At 33.4% G+C, this 14,998-nt stretch overlaps 1 protein-coding gene across 13 annotated transcripts in view; it reads right to left on the reverse strand.

Annotated features, from left to right (window-relative positions):
* LOC143240225 (E3 ubiquitin-protein ligase RAD18-like) overlaps nt 1–14,998 on the reverse strand; it is a 79,864-nt gene that overhangs the window by 29,409 nt on the left and 35,457 nt on the right. The gene's annotated exons all lie outside the window — the stretch shown is intronic.

Genomic DNA, 14,998 nt, shown 5'->3' on the forward strand with positions numbered 1-14,998 from the left:
GCTCACCACGAGTATCGAAACCCGTTTCTTGCGTTGTAACTCCGCAGACATGTGCTTCTGGGAGGGGGGACATAAACCGGAATAAGGGGAGTATAAACGCAAGTGCATCTTTTTTTATATATAAGATTGGTTGTACTAAGCACAAAGCTACACAAAGGGCTATTTGTGCTCTACTCACCACGGGTATCGAAACCCGGTTTTTAGCGTTATAAGTCCGCAGTCATACCACTGTGCCACTGAGGTGCTATCACACTGGGTAAGTGAAAAATGTTTCGTGGCATGCGTATATAATTTTTTCACCCTCAAGTGATGTTATTATTTAGTAAGCTTTCTCATCGAAGACCAGCAAATATTTTATAATCACAGATATTTTAATGTTTAAAATACGTGATACACAATCTGCAAGTTGCCACTATCGAGTATCTTGTTTGAATATTGTTTTATGACGCATATGTCCCAAAAAGTTATATTCTAAGGAAGATGGCCACTATCTGAAAAGAACACAAACAACCTTCTAAACATTTTTTGCTATTTCGTGATGTGTGTGTGGGAGGGGGGGAAGCTTGACAAACGAACTGTGTAAATGCGTCCCCCCACACACACACACTTCGAACAAAATTTAAAAGCACAGATTTTTTAAAAAAATGTATAGTTTCGGAGATATAAAATGGGGCTTCCTTGAGAAATTATTTGCTGGGTGTCAAAGATCTTGATAGGATCGTCAGAGCTAATGGAAGGAGAACTTACTCGGAATACTTCACTCCAGAGGCAGGTGTCCCTCAGGGAGGGGGTGCTTAACCCACTCATGTATGTTAATGACTTCTTTCTTAAGGACTCATTACATCTATTTCTCATAGTTTGCAGACGAAGTTTCTATCTATAAGAGTGCCCTAACCGCTTGACTATGCTGGGACAAGAGTGCCCGAAACATAATAATAGTAACATATGACATACAACCACTACTAAACAAAACAGAACATAACTATAATAAATATTCTAAATAAATACGCGTAACACATAAGTCATTCTGTTGATAAAATCAATCAAAATAAATAAAATAACACTGTAATTATATGTAAACGGGTCTCTTTTAAAAGTATGAACAACAGAAAAAGCCACAGAAATTATATTCGATTTAAAATTAACATGAATTCAACACACAAGGCGTGGCACAAATGATGTGTGATTTTAATTGGTGTAGAAATGTGAATTACATTTGAAGACGCGGCACAAATGATGTGTGATTTTAATTGGTGTAGAAATGTGAATTACATCTGAAGGTGTGGCACTAATGATGTGTGGTTTTACTTGGTGTAAATGTAAAGTAGACTTACAGGCACATCTCTTATGTGGTTTTAATTCGTGTGGAAATGAGCTACATTTATAAGTGCAGTCCTACACTCGGTGAAGAACTAAGAGCTACATTTTAAGGCGTGGTTCTAATGATGTGTGACTCTACTTGGTGTACAAATGAAATTTTATGAAACCTGTTTTATGACCTTTTTTCAGCTCTATCAAATTTCAGCGCAATATTTTAAATTATATTTCTTCAACTTATATTTTGCGTAATCACAATTCTTTCTGGATTAAAATGGTAATGCTATACTCGATATGGTAAGCTTTCAAAGTTTAATTGCGTTATCAAAGTAATGTGACACTTCAAACCTACAAAGGCTTTCGTCATCCACTGATAGCGAAACTAAAACCTAAATATTCCTTGAATCACGGGATGGTTCAATAACATCTTTCATATGTTGTTACTTTATGGGTGAAGAAAGATATTTACGTATCCTCGAACTAGATGTGAACTTATCTTTAGATACATGCTACAAGTGTAACCTTCAGCCAGTTTGTGTTCAAGCCGTGCACTGTTTATTTAAAAGTTAATAACGCTTTGAGGGACTACGTTAAAAAAAATATGGGGTAGGGTGGCATAGTGATGAACATTCCGAACTTTAAATCCAACTGTTCATGTTTAGTGTCACGTTCTCATAAAATCGCGCTCCTCACTTTAGGACCAAAGGTGCGTGACAAAAGTGACTGTCAAATCCCATTATATGATCAGAGTAACCCGATAGATGGCGGCGGGTACTATTTGTTAGCTGTCTCCTCTCTAATCTATCAGTTCAAAATCATACTGACTGTTAGTGCTGAGAGCTTTCGTGTAGTTTTGCGCGAATATTTATACCACTACAAGTAAGAAATGTTTCTTCAACATATTAACACAAGTTAAAAGTTCTGATTATTGCGTGCCAAAATTGTCTCTCTGAATCTTCAATGTGACGACAAAATAAAAATGTCTGTCAATCGGGAAGCGCAAGTTTCTATTCATAACGAATAAGAGCACAGATATAATGAAAGATCAAAGCCTTAAAATCTAGTTTGTTTGTATGTGCACGTGTGTTCACAACGTACCAATCTTATAACTTTTTTTTTTTAATGCTTACACCCAAAACGACGTTGAGGTAGTAACTCAAATTTCCTGAGACCGAGAATACGTTCGAGACATCACACATGATGCACACCCACCCAACGTATATCCTATTTCCAAAATATGTGAAAAAGAAATTATTGCTAAACTGGGAGACCTTATTTTCGTAACGCAAAAATTAAACGGTAGAGTGTACACTGAAACAGCTTCCAGCCATTGTATATGGTTATTACCCTTGTTTAAATCCTACAAATCTATTTATAAGAAAAATTGACGTCATATGTGATCTAAATACCGTGAAGCTGATACCTACAACATGGTACAAGTTAATTAAAAAGCAATTAGCCATCAGAGGTAACTGTGAGTCAGTATACATATGTAAAAAAATGTTAAAAAAAAAAATGAAAAACTTCGTGGCTTTAGTTCGTATTATTTATGGCTGAAAAATATTTCTTCACTAATTTCATATTTTTATTATCTTAATAAAGGGTTTATTATTTTTTTGAGGTTCCATGTGCACCTTTCGCTTTAACAACAACACTTTAAAGATGCCGTTAATACATCATAAACCACTTGTATCGTAAGCCTATCAAAGACAAAAATGGAAAGCTATATTATTTATTATTCACAAAAATGCACTTTCGTTCCATAATGTTCCATGCTTTGATTAAAGCTTGTTAACAGTGGCTAAAACGTAACACTTAACTGATCGATTTATCAAAATATACGTAGATAATTACACGCGATACAAATTTAAAAGTGACAAAGTAACCTCGACAAAAAATAGGTTTAGCATTATTAAGTGGGCCATACACAAGGTTCTCGAAAGCTGATAATCTGCTAAGCCTAGCGTATGACTGAAAACAACAACAAAAGCGTTCTAGGCCTAAGGCGAAATGAAACAGGGCACAGCTCTGCTCCATTCGACGAGGTTATAAAAGAAATGTACAGCGATAGCGTTATCAACTATTGCATCCTGTTGGCAGTTGTTATGGCGTAAGATGGAGTACAAGTGGCATTCCAAGGTCGTGACCGTCACTGTAGCAAGCAAACAGTTATAAAACAAAGATTGAGGCAACATGGACTGATCGTTGATTGGCTGGCGTTTAGCCAAGTTGGTGATAACATCTTGACATCACACAGACTGTCACTGCAACTACGCTCTATAAATAAGCATAAGTACAAGAAGGGCACATTTTTTATATATTATTCCAAACGATATGCTGATCTCTTCATTAAAAAAACAAACTTTAGAACGTTAATAGGAAATATACTTGAACCTAACGCGTCAGTCAACGTCTTTCATTTTGAGGTTTAAATATGAGAAGTTCAGCTCATGTATCAATATCATACACTTATTTGTCTAATTGGGCTTCATTTGTATCAGATACTCGTCTGAAGCTAGCCGTCCATAATCGTGAACTTAAAGGCTAGAACTGAGAAAAGTCACCTAGTATAGAAACCCATCGTTAACTCTTGGTCTAGTCTAATAACATACTGAGAATTAAGTCACTATTATCATGCATCCACGGCCTCAAAATCCGAAATAGGATTTTTCTTCGACGATGTAAATTACGACAAATTTTAAACAGGACTTTACTATTAAATAGCACTTAAAAATTTCGTTATTAATCTATAACTTCGATGTTCATTTTGCGATTTTTTTCATTCGTTTTTTCTTAGACGTGGGAGAACTTCACATGGAGCGAAACGTTATCGAAATATGCGACTTATAATTTGAAAATTTAAGCCTTATTTCAATATAAAAACATTTTCATATTTAAACATGCAAAATGTCACTGAACAAATAGAAATGTCCAAACTTCACAATCAGTGTTTATTTACTAATTGTGTACGTTAATAATACGATCTTAGGCTTATCTAATCGTCCATTAATACAAGCTTAACTAACAAAGCTCAAGTTTCGAATTCCTCGAGACCAAGGTCAACGTTTAAAAATCAATTTAACCTTATCGTATAAGAAAATAAGCCTAAATGGCAAACAAGTGACAACAAAACTTTATAAAAAAAATAACTTAGAGTTCTCTTCCAAGTCTGGAAAAACGGCATGAATGATTTCTCGGAAATTCAACATTAAAGGTTAGAACGACAAAGTCTGAAAACATGGTGGAGGATATCAGGCCTAACTGTTGATTACGTATATTTGTCTTTCCTCTTAACGCGATTATAAACTTCTTTTTAATTTTCATATTGCAAAGGTAACAAACAAAATAATAGCGAATTAGAGAATATTTAGATGAGTCGTACCTTGGCAAACATATCAGGCGTCTTACCTGCGAGTCAGTTGTTCAACATAAAAAAAGACAATGATTCCTTTTATCCATAAGTCACTTATGGATCACTTATCAGTGACCCATAGATAATGGGAATCGTCTTTTTTACCTTAAACAACTGACTAATTGATAAGAGGTATTGTCTTTTGTATGTTAAACAACTGACTCACAGATAAATGGAATTGTTTTCCTGGATTATAAACAATTGTCTCATGGGCTATAGTCACAATTTTCGACTATCATCAACTAACTCGTGGACTAGAGAAGCCACTATTCGTTTTAGATTTTAAAAAAGTTACATACGTAATGAGTCATTATTTAGTATTATAAACAATTGATTCATAGTTTAGAAGAGTCATTTTTTTGTTTTGATTCGAGTGCGAAATGTGATAAAGCAAAACTGTTAGGTCCAAATAACGTCAGCACTCATATTTATAATACACAACTTACAATAAGGACGATCTTAATTTGTTTCCATCTTCTGACACCAATAAAAGATGACCACTTCCCATACACTTAATGTAACCTTCTGGTTTTCCACAATTTTTGACCGATGTCTAAGTAAAATAACCGTTCCGAGTGCAGTACACAATAGTAAGTACAATGAACTAACCAGTTTGAAATATTTAGAAAACTCTGAAGCACGTGCTCATAATGTTATAAAGTTTAACCAGCATCATTCACCACATACTTGAACTTGCTTGACCAGTACTCGATAAACTTGATTAAGTTTGTATTAATCTATTGAAGTTATGTCCATAGAAGAATCTAAGTCACCTCCACGTTGTAGTAACTTTATTAATAACAACAATCCACTATATCCAGTGGTGGAGTTGGGTGCTCATGACACCCAAGTAAGGTTCGATCCCAGCAGTGGGTACAGTTCAGCTAACCCACTGCGCTATGCTTTGCCTCAAAACAAAACAAATATCTATATATTTTACACTTCCTATCTTGGGTATAGGGAATACCAATTGGATAGTTCAATGTAATATTATACATTCATTATCATATTAATTTCCTACTCCAGTTCTTGAATCTTTAACTGAAACAAGGGTTGATAATGTGAGATAGAGACTTGGTATACCCAGGTAGTTAGGGCGTTTTACTCGCAGTCTGAAAGTCGCAGGTTCGAATCCCCGTCCCATCAAACATGCTCACCCTATGAGACCCAAAGGCTTTATAACGTGACGGTGAATATTTGCTGATTAAAAAAAAGTTGCCTATGATATGGCGGTGGGTGGTAATGACTAGTTGTTTTCCTTTTAGCTTTTCGCTACTAAATTAGGGGCGTCTAGCGCACATAGTACACGTGTAGCCTTGCGCAAAATTAAAGATAAACCCAGATAAAACAATTTTATTTCCTTCCAACAAATTAGTTGATAAGAAACACCCAACTAACGTAACTTTATTCATCATGTTTACTCAAGCTATATGATGTTGCCATTATAACGAAACAATCCATGTCAGTTGTCTCAGGTTTTAAGTTATGAATTCAAGGTATCTGGTAAACAGAACACTGGTTCTGGATGTATATTGTTAAGCACAATGCTACACAAAGAGCTGTCTGTGTTGTTACAACCAAGTATATCAAAACCCCATTTTCAACGTTATAAACTTACTGCTGAACTACTGGGATATGCATATTTCTTAATTACTCTGCAAAAAAAAAAAAAAAATATATATATATATATATATATATCGAAACCAACAAACACATCAAATTTGAATTAACGGAGACGAGCATACGCGTAATAAACATCCGCGCAATTTCCGGTAATGTGCCAGAATCCCGTGACTTTCATGGAACACAGTTTTCCAGGAAACAGATGGCGTTTCTTTCTTTTGTTTTTAATGTTTTAACATTAAGATTTTCCCACCAGAATATCGATTAATGCGATCAAAGAGCGTTTATTTAAAAATATTGAAAACTACAGTTAAATTAGAGCAAGAACAATGTTATTATTAATGGAAGAAATCTTTGGATTTAGTTTCAGTTAGATAAACGTCTACAAGGTTGATACACTACTCACAATAAAACCATGATTGTTTCATTTAGCTATACGTCTACAGGATTGACATAATACGGACAATAAATCTATGGCTTTGTTTCAATTAGCTATATGTCTACAATATTGATATACTACTGACAGTAAAACCATGATTTTGTTTCAGTTAGCCACATGTCTACAATATTGATATACTACTGACAATAAAACTATGGTTTTGTTTCAGTTAGCTATATGTCTACAAGGTTCATATACAACTGAGTAAAACCACAAATTCGTTTCAGTTAGCTAGCTATACATCTACAGGATTGACATACTACTGACAGTAAAAACCATGATTTTGTTTCAGTTAGCTATATGTCTACAAGATTGACATACAACTGACAGTAAAACCATGATTTTGTTTCAGTTAGCTATATGTCTACAAGATTGATATACAACTGACAGTAAAACCATGATTTTGTTTGAGTTAGTTATATGTCAACAGGATTCACATACTACTGACAATAAAACTATGGTTTTGTTTCACTTAGCTATATGTCTACAAGGTTCATATACAACTGAGTAAAACCACAAATTCGTTTCAGTTAGCTAGCTATACATCTACAGGATTGAGACACTACTGACAATAAAACTAAGGTTTTGTTTCAGTTAGCTATATGTCTACAAGGTTGATATACTAGTGACAATAAAACAATGATTTTGTTTCAGTAAGCTATATGTCTACAAGGTTCATATACTACTGAGTAAAACCACAAATTCGTTTCAGTTAGCTAGCTATACATCTACAGGATTGACATACTACTGACAGTAAAAACCATGATTTTGTTTCAGTTAGCTATATGTCTACAAGATTGACATACAACTGACAGTAAAACCATGATTTTGTTTCAGTTAGCTATATGTCTACAAGATTGATATACAACTGACAGTAAAACCATGATTTTGTTTGAGTTAGTTATATGTCAACAGGATTCACATACTACTGACAATAAAACTATGGTTTTGTTTCACTTAGCTATATGTCTACAAGGTTCATATACAACTGAGTAAAACCACAAATTCGTTTCAGTTAGCTAGCTATACATCTACAGGATTGAGACACTACTGACAATAAAACTAAGGTTTTGTTTCAGTTAGCTATATGTCTACAAGGTTGATATACTAGTGACAATAAAACAATGATTTTGTTTCAGTAAGCTATATGTCTACAAGGTTCATATACTACTGAGTAAAACCACGATTTCATTTCAGTTAGCTAGCTATACATCTACAGGATTAACATACTACTGACAGTAAAACCATGATTTCGTTTCAGTTAGCCATATGTCTACAAGGTTCATATACTACTGACAGTAAAACTATGATTTTGTTTCAGTTTGCTATATGTCTACAAGATTGATATACTACTGACAATAAAACTATGGTTTTGTTTCAGTAAGCTATATGTCTACAAGGTTCATATACTACTGAGTAAAACCACGATTTCATTTCAGTTAGCTAGCTATACATCTACAGGATTGACATACCACTGACAGTAAAACCATGATTTTGTTTCAGTTAGCCATATGTCTACAAGGTTCATATACTATTGACAGTAAAGCTATGGTTTTGTTTCAGTTAGCCATAGGTCTACAAGGTTCATATACTATTGACAGTAAAGCTATGGTTTTGTTTCAGTTAGCCATAGGTCTACAAGGTTCATATACTACTGACAGTAAAACTATGATTTTGTTTCAGTTTGCTATATGTCTACAAGGTTGATATACTACTGACAATAAAACAATGATTTTGTTTCAATAAGCTATATGTCTACAAGGTTCATATACTACTGAGTAAAACCACGATTTCATTTCAGTTAGCTAGCTATACATCTACAGGATTGACATACCACTGACAGCAAAACCATGATTTTGTTTCAGTTAGCCATATGTCTACAAGGTTCATATACTATTGACAGTAAAGCTATGGTTTTGTTTCAGTTAGCCATAGGTCTACAAGGTTCATATACTACTGACAGTAAAACTATGATTTTGTTTCAGTTTGCTATATGTCTACAAGGTTCATACACTACTGAGTAAAACCATGATTTCATTTCAGTTAGCTAGCTATACGTCGACTGGATTGACATACTACTGACATGTAAAATCATGATTTTGTTTCAGTTAGCTATATGTCTACAAGATTGATATACAACTGACAGTAAAACCATGATTTTGTTTCAGTTAGCTATATGTCTACAAGGTTCATATACTACTGAGTAAAACCACGATTTCATTTCAGTTAGCTAGCTATACGTCGACTGGATTGACATACTACTGACATGTAAAACCATGATTTTGTTTCAGTTAGCTATATGTCTACAGGATTGACATACTACTGACAGTAAAACCATGATTTTGTTTCAGTTAGCTATATGTCTACAAGATTGATATACAACTGACAGTAAAACCATGATTTTGTTTCAGTTAGCTATATGTCTACAAGGTTCATATACTACTGAGTAAAACCACGATTTCATTTCAGTTAGCTAGCTATACATCTACAGGATTGACATACTACTGACAATAAAACTATGGTTTTGTTTCATTTAGCAATATGTCTACAAGGTTGATATACTACTGACAATAAAACTATGGTTTTGTTTCAGTAAGATATATGTCTACAAGGTTCATATACTACTGAGTAAAACTATGGTTTTGTTTCAGTTAGCTATATGTCTACAAGGTTGATATACTACTGACAATAAAAACATGATTTTGTTTCAGTAAGATATATGTCTACAAGGTTCATATACTACTGAGTAAAACCACGATTTCATTTCAGTTAGCTAGCTATACATCTACAGGATTGACATACTGCTGACAGTAAAACCATGATTTTGTTTCAGTTAGCTATATGTCTACAAGGTTGATATACTACTGACAATAAAACTATGGTTTTGTTTCAGTAAGATATATGTCTACAAGGTTCATATACTACTGAGTGAAACTATGGTTTTGTTTCAATTAGCTATATGTCTACAAGGTTGATATACTACTGACAATAAAAACGCGATTTTGTTTCAGTAAGATATATGTCTACAAGGTTCATATACTACTGAGTAAAACCACGATTTCATTTCAGTTAGCTAGCTATACATCTACAGGATTGACATACAACTGACAGTAAAACCATGATTTTGTTTCAGTTAGCTATATATCTACAAGGTTCATATACTATTGACAGTAAAACTATGGTTTTGTTTCAGTTAGCCATATGTCTACAAAATTCATATACTATTGACAGTAAAACTATGGTTTTGTCTCAGTTAGCTATGTGTCTACAAGATTGATATACTGCTGACAGTAAAACCATGATTTTGTTTCAGTTAGCTATATGTCTACAAGGCACATATACTGCTGACAGTAAAACCATGATTTTGTTTCAGTTAGCTATATGTCTACAAGGCACATATACTGCTGACAGTAAAACCACGGTTTTGTTTCAGTTAGCCATATGTCTACAAGGTTCATATACTACTGACAGTAAAACTATGGTTTTGTTTCAGTTAGCTATATGTCTACAAGGTTGATATACTAATGACAGTAAAAACCATGATTTTGTTTCAGTTAGCTATATGTCTACAGGATTGACATACTAATGACAATAAAAACCATGATTTTGTTTCAGTTGGTTATATGTCTACAAGGTTCATATACTACTGAGTTAAACCATGATTTTGTTTCAGTTAGCTATATGTTTACAGGATTAACATACTACTGACAGTAAAACCATGATTTTGTTTCAGTTAGCTATATGTTTACAGGATTAACATACTACTGACAGTAAAACCATGATTTTGTTTCAGTTAGCTATATGTTTACAGGATTAACATACTACTGACAGTAAAACCATGATTTTGTTTCAGTTAGCTATATGTTTACAGGATTGACATACTACTGACAGTAAAAACATGATTTTGTTTCAGTTAGCTACATGTCTACAAGTTTGATATACTACTGACTGTAAAACCATGATTTTGTTTCAGTTAGCTATATGTCTATAAGATTGCTATACTACTGACAGTAAAACGATGATTTTGTTTCAGTTAGCTGTATGTCTACAAGATTGATATACAACTGACAGTAAAACCATGATTTTGTTTCAGTTAGCTATATGTCTACAAGGCACATATACTGCTGACAGTAAAACCATGATTTTGTTTCATTTAGCTATATGTCTACAGGATTGACATACTACTGACAGTAAAACCACGGTTTTGTTTCAGTTAGGCATATGTCTACAAGGTTCATATACTATTGACAGTAAAACTATGGTTTTGTTTCAGTTAGCTATATGTCTACAAGGTTCATATACTATTGACAGTAAAACTATGGTTTTGTTTCAGTTAGCCATATGTCTACAAGGTTCATATACTACTGGCAGTAAAACTATGGTTTTGTTTCAGTTAGCTATATGTCTACAAGGTTCATACACTACTGAGTAAAACCATGATTTCGTTTCAGGTAGCTAGCTATACGTCTACAGGATTGACATACTACTGACAGTAAAACCATGATTTTGTCTCAGTTAGCCATATGTCTACAGGATTGACATACTACTGACAGTAAAACCATGGTTTTGTTTCAGTTAGCCATATGTCTACAGGATTGACATACTACTGACAGTAAAACCACGGTTTTGTTTCAGTTAGCCATATGTCTACAGGATTGACATACTACTGACAGTAAAACCACGGTTTTGTTTCAGTTAGCCATATGTCTACAGGATTGACATACTACTGACAGTAAAACCACGGTTTTGTTTCAGTTAGCCATATGTCTACAGGATTGACATACTACTGACAGTAAAACCACGGTTTTGTTTCAGTTAGCCATATGTCTACAAGGTTCATATACTATTGACAGTAAAACTATGGTTTTGTTTCAGCTTGCCATATGTTTACAAGGTTCATATACTACTGGCAGTAAAACTATGGTTTTCTTTCAGTTAGCTATATGTCTACAAGGTTCATACACTACTGAGTAAAACCATGATTTCGTTTCAGGTAGCTAGCTATACGTCTACAGGATTGACATACTACTGACAGTAAAACCATGATTTTGTTTCAGTTAGCTATATGTCTAAAAGGCACATATACTACTGACAGTAAAACCATGATTTTGTCTCAGTCAGCTGGCTATACATCTACAGGATTGACATACACTGACAGTAAAACTATGGTTTTGTCTCAGCTATATGTCTACAAGATTGATATATTACTGATAGTAAAACCATGATTTTGTTTCAGTTAGCTATATGTCTACAAGGTTCATACACTACTGAGTAAAACCATGATTTCGTTTCAGGTAGCTAGCTATATGTCTACAGGATTGACGTACAACTGACAGTAAAACTATGGTTTTGTTTCATTTAGCTATATGTCTACAGGATTGACATACTACTGACAGTAAAACCATGGTTTTGTTTCAGTTAGCCATATGTCTACAAAATTGACATACTACTGACAGTAAAACCACAGTTTTGTTTCAGTTAGCCATATGTCTACAGGATTGACATACTACTGACAGTAAAACCACAGTTTTGTTTCAGTTAGCCATATGTCTACAGGATTGACATACTACTGACAGTAAAACCACGGTTTTGTTTCAGTTAGCCATATGTCTACAAGGTTCATATACTATTGACAGTAAAACTATGGTTTTGTTTCAGTTTGCCATATGTCTACAAGGTTGATATACCACTGGCAGTAAAACTATGGTTTTGTTTCAGTTAGCTATATGTCTACAAGGTTCATACACTACTGAGTAAAACCATGATTTTGTTTCAGGTAGCTAGCTATACGTCTACAGGATTGACATACTACTGACAGTAAAACCATGATTTCGTTTCAGGTAGCTAGCTATACGTCTACAGGATTGACATACTACTGACAGTAAAACCATGATTTTGTTTCAGTTAGCTATATGTCTACAAGATTGATATACAACTGACAGTAAAACCATGATTTTGTTTCAGTAAGCTGGCTATACATCTACAGGATTGACATACACTGACAGTAAAACTATGGTTTTGTCTCAGCTATATGTCTACAAGATTGATATACTACTGACAGTAAAAGCATGATTTTGTTTCAGTTAGCTATATGTCTACAAAGCACATATACTGCTGACAGTAAAACCATGATTTTGTTTCAGTTAGCTATATGTCTTCAGGATTAACATACTACTGACAGTAAAACCATGATTTTGTTTCAGTTAGCTATATGTCTTCAGGATTAACATACTACTGACAGTAAAACCATGATTTTGTTTCAGTTAGCTATATGTCTACAAGGTTCATATACTACTGAGGAAAACCATGATTTTGTTTCAGTTAGCTATATGTTTACAGGATTGACATACTACTGACAGTAAAAACCATGATTTTGTTTCAGTTAGCTACATGTCTACAAGTTTGATATACTACTGACTGTAAAACCATGATTTTGTTTCAGTTAGCTATATGTCTATAAGATTGCTATACTACTGACAGTAAAACGATGATTTTGTTTCAGTTAGCTGTATGTCTACAAGGCACATATACTGCTGACAGTAAAACCATGATTTTGTTTCATTTAGCTATATGTCTACAGGATTGACATACTACTGACAGTAAAACCACGGTTTTGTTTCAGTTAGGCATATGTGTACAAGGTTCATATACTATTGACAGTAAAACTATGGTTTTGTTTCAGTTAGCCATATGTCTACAAGGTTCATATACTATTGACAGTAAAACTATGGTTTTGTTTCAGTTAGCCATATGTCTACAAGGTTCATATACTACTGGCAGTAAAACTATGGTTTTGTTTCAGTTAGCTATATGTCTACAAGGTTCATACACTACTGAGTAAAACCATGATTTCGTTTCAGGTAGCTAGCTATACGTCTACAGGATTGACATACTACTGACAGTAAAACCATGATTTTGTTTCAGTTAGCTATATGTTTACAGGGTTGACATACTACTGACAGTAAAACCATGATTTTGTTTAAGTTAGCTATATGTTCACTAGATTGATATACTACTGACAGTAAAAACCATGATTTTGTTTCAGTTAGCTATATGTCTACAAGATTGCTATACTACTGACAGTAAAACCATGATTTTGTTTCAGTTAGCTATATGTCTACAAGATTGATATACTACTGAGAGTAAAACCATGATTTTGTTTCAGTTATATATACATGTATAGGATTGACATAAAATTGACAATAAAACCGTGATTTTGTTTCAGTTAGGTATAGGTCTACAAGGTTGTTAAGCTACTGACAGTTAAACAATATGTATACAATATTTTTTATTACTTTTCAAATGAAATTGATAATTTCACGTCTTTTAAACAATAACGAAAAGCTAATATAAACAGTAGAAATTCCATTATGAACAAAAATTATTCCACAGTTATTACAGAATACTAGTGTTCCAATATTTTAACATGCTTTCTTCAAATATAATTTAGAACAAAACTTGCTTAAAATATTGATGTATTAAAGTACATGTAAAGACGAGGAGCCTGCTTCCTGTTTCTAAAACAATTATAAATGGCAGTTTTAATTTGAGTTTTTAAAACCATTTTGATTTATCACAAATAGACAGATCAATTCTTTGACCGTTACTTTCATAACATTTTTGTTGTTGTTGCTGTATGTTTGATAAATATTTTACTTATAACAACCATGATTTTGAAAATAAATGAATTAGTTCCTAATTTTCCTGTATCAAAACATTTACTAGAAAACATTAAAAAAGAATGGAACCAAAGGTTTTATATTAAAACGAGCATTAAAGGAAAATTTATTTTTCACGATTTGAGATATATCTGGAAATCTACTCCACATTAAGTGCAGTTGTAATCGTTCAGGATATGAAAAGCAAATGTTACCTGTTTGTTTGTTGTAAAGCATATTTAGATATGAAAAATATTATGTAATCCGTACTTACGATATAGATCTTAGGGTTGTACACTTTAACCATGTAAACCTTTTACAGCCCCACACGTAATACAACACCATTTTGTCATCCACTTGTTTCTTTCATCAATAACAGTACAACACTACGATCTTATGTTCAGTTAATACATGATGGAAAAATAGACATCTTCATATTTCACATTTTTGTTTTTTTTTCTTTATAAACCACTTTGGAAACTCAAAAGCAACAATATTTGTTATATTTTGGGATTCTATCACATTGTAGTAGAGAATCACGATTCCTGA

Source organism: Tachypleus tridentatus, chromosome 13 (genome assembly GCF_004210375.1).
Source record: "Tachypleus tridentatus isolate NWPU-2018 chromosome 13, ASM421037v1, whole genome shotgun sequence".
NCBI classification, from domain to species: Eukaryota; Metazoa; Arthropoda; class Merostomata; order Xiphosura; family Limulidae; genus Tachypleus; species Tachypleus tridentatus.